Source organism: Dinoponera quadriceps, unplaced genomic scaffold, assembly GCF_001313825.1.
Source record: "Dinoponera quadriceps isolate SergipeBrazil2010 unplaced genomic scaffold, ASM131382v1 scaffold748, whole genome shotgun sequence".
Taxonomy (NCBI): domain Eukaryota; kingdom Metazoa; phylum Arthropoda; class Insecta; order Hymenoptera; family Formicidae; genus Dinoponera; species Dinoponera quadriceps.
In genome coordinates this window covers 69180-72243 of record NW_014554853.1, presented here as the reverse complement: position 1 = coordinate 72243, position 3064 = coordinate 69180, and positions in this window count along the sequence as shown.

Sequence of the window (3064 nt, the reverse complement as noted above, 5' to 3'; positions counted from 1 at the left end):
TATTCAACGGCAAATCGCACTTTAAACAACTACATAGTTTGTCCATCCGGTCAAGACTACGGCATAATTTTAAGATAAAACAAACTTGTAAAGTGAAATTCGATCTTAATTATGCCTCTGGTCTCATCCGGACGGACCTTCTACACCCAAAACCTTTTTCCAGCTCACTATGAGAGTCTTTTACAGGCGATTTGTTTAAAACTTTAAAAAAATAGTTGGTACGCATGCACAGCGCTGCAGGGCGCGCGCCAAGTAACAAGACGCGAACGATCCCCTTTTTCAGTTTGGGCGGGAATTATAAACTCTGTTGACAAAGCAAACAGGAAGCATGACTACATAGTTTGTTCATCTTGACGAGACTAGAGATATAATTAAGATGAAACTTCACTTTACAAATTTGTTTAATCTTAAAATTTCTTTTATTCTTCGTGTAATTGTGTAACGCGTATTTTATAACGCGTGTCGGTGCGGTCGGTAATCGGTCCGGTAATCGGTTGACCATTCTACGTTACTGTGCTCGAGTTTTTCCCCTTGTCCATGCTGGGTGACAAGAGGAAATTCAGCCGCGAACTTCTTTGTTCGCTATCTCGTCGGTGGTCCCGAAATTGCTCGCCGGATTGCCAAGTGTTCGTTGGGCAAGTAAGTGAGTGAGTAAATGAAAGTGGGAGCGAGTTGGTTGGTCGAATTCTATTTATTTGTTGGACGTTGACGTCTGTATGATCTTATACAGTGGAAGGCCGGTGGCTGACATCGGAATCGTACCGGAGCCTTTTTGATTTATAATGAATATGATGCTTCAATAAGTAAACATGGGCCGTCCTATGTTTCGCGAAAAATCTCTTCGGTCTAGCCAAAATGTCGGTGCGTCGTTTCATAGAATAACAGGTGCCGTGTATACGCGGTAAGAAATACACGGCTAGCAATACACTAGACGGTGCTCCGACTAGTCGCGGGGAGCGGGCGAGGTATTATGACTGCGAGCTCATGTGTCGGCCGGTTGTTGTTATGTGAAATTTTGGCTCTTTAAACTCGTTACTCGATGCAACGGTTTCGGACGTAGACTTTCGGAAGTATGGCTAGTCTCGCACACGAACGCTCCGGGGCGATTGCGATAATTGCGCCACGGGCCGAGGGCACGCGATATCGTCCCACTCGGCGAGTGGAGGCAGCGCGGCGCAAACGGCGGACGCGATGTTTGGGCAATATCGGCTCGGCGTGCTTTTGTTCCGTAGCGCGCAAAAGTCAGCTCGGGTCGCTAATAGTGAGCTCGGTACGGCGGTCTCCCGGTGCGGAATTATGACGCGCGGGCCGGGCGCATGCAACGTTGCACGTCCTGGTTTTCGGTGGATTTCGCGGGTTCAGTCGCTGGGTTTACACCCGGGGTGCACGCTTGCCCCGGTGTTCGCGGTTCTCCTTCCGGAGTCGAGGCGGCGAAGCCGAGAGTACTCGGCAGAGACGTCGAACGCACCACCTCGACTCGTACTACTCCCCGATTCCCTGACCGGTGGGTCTGAGTTTCGGGAAAGCCTGGCGGAAACGGCGAATACACCGTCTTGGAAAGGTGTAGATTCCGGTGCCCGGGAAAGACTTCCACGGGAGAAACGGCGAACTCATCACCTTCCTGCCGGAGGGAAGGACGGTCGTTTCTGGAGGTTGCGAATAGACGGCAGAGGCGGCGAACACACCATCTCGAGTTCTTAACCTGGGGATCGGGATCCGGAGCAACCTGTGATCTTTACGATCTGGCCGACTCCGGTGGAATCGCTGCTTTTCCACGGCGGAGCGGGGTTAAATACCGCTTCCGCCGTGTTTTCGCAGTGCCGTTGCTTAGCAACGGCACGATCTGCTGTTTATTACACATGTGATGACGTGTTATTATACACGTGCTTAATGCGTGTATTGTGTTGTTAAATTAATGTGGCTCAAAGTGTCGATAACGGCCCGACAGTTGGTTGGTCGGGCCGCGGGGGATTTGCCGCTGTGACGTATCGTCACAATTGAAAGTGATACGACAGTATACAAGTACGAAATAGTACAAGTGACATATGCATGTTTATTTTATGTAATATTGTATATAATAAGAAGCACAATGGCACATATATATTTTTTTATGCATTATAAAATCATTTTGAGCACGAGCGTGGCATGATAAACAACGCACCGATCTATTATGCTAGAAGTCCCGGATTCGATTCCTGGCAGAATCAGAAAATTTTTCATATGCTCGTAGTTTCTCTTCGGTGGTCTGACAAACCCCAAGAGTATTCATGCCAAGAAAACTTCTCTACAAAAATTTGCCGTTCGGAACCGGCATTTAAACTGTACGTCCCGTATACATGTGCATAATCTGCATACACATCACATGCACATGTGAAAGAGAAGTAGGCCCGGACCCGACTTTGGGCTGTAGCGCCATTAATGATGATAAAACCATTTTATTGCAAAACAAATAAACGCATACATAGATAAATAATTTTCCATTTTGAAAAATATTTTACATTAAATCACAATGTTGTCCTCTTCTTATACCAGGTGTAGAATTTTGAAACAGGAATTTTTTTGTAAAAATTACACGTCTGTTGTTTGAAAATGATAAAAAATATTTTATTCAAAATAATGTCCATTGCTATTTATACATTTTTCCCACCTCTCCGGCAGTTTATGAATGCCACGCCAAAAAAACATTTCTTCTTTTGAAGCGAACCAGCTATCGAGCCATTTTCGTACATTTTCATACGAATTGAAGCGTTGTTCAGCGAGAGCGTGTCCCATTGATACGAATAGACGATAATCGGACGGAGCCAAGTCTGGAGAATAAGCCGCATGCGTTAGTATTTCCCAACTGAACGCCTCGATCGTTTCCCTGACCCGTTTTGCTGTGTGTGATGGGGCATTATCATGGAGCAAAATGACTTTGTGTTGCCTTTTTCCATATTCCGGTTGTTATTCACGCAATGCTCGATTTAAATCGATCATTTGCTGTTGGTAGCGATCAGTGTTAACGGTTTCACCAGGTCTTAGCAGCTCATAATAGATTACACCCTTCTAATCCCACCAAACACAC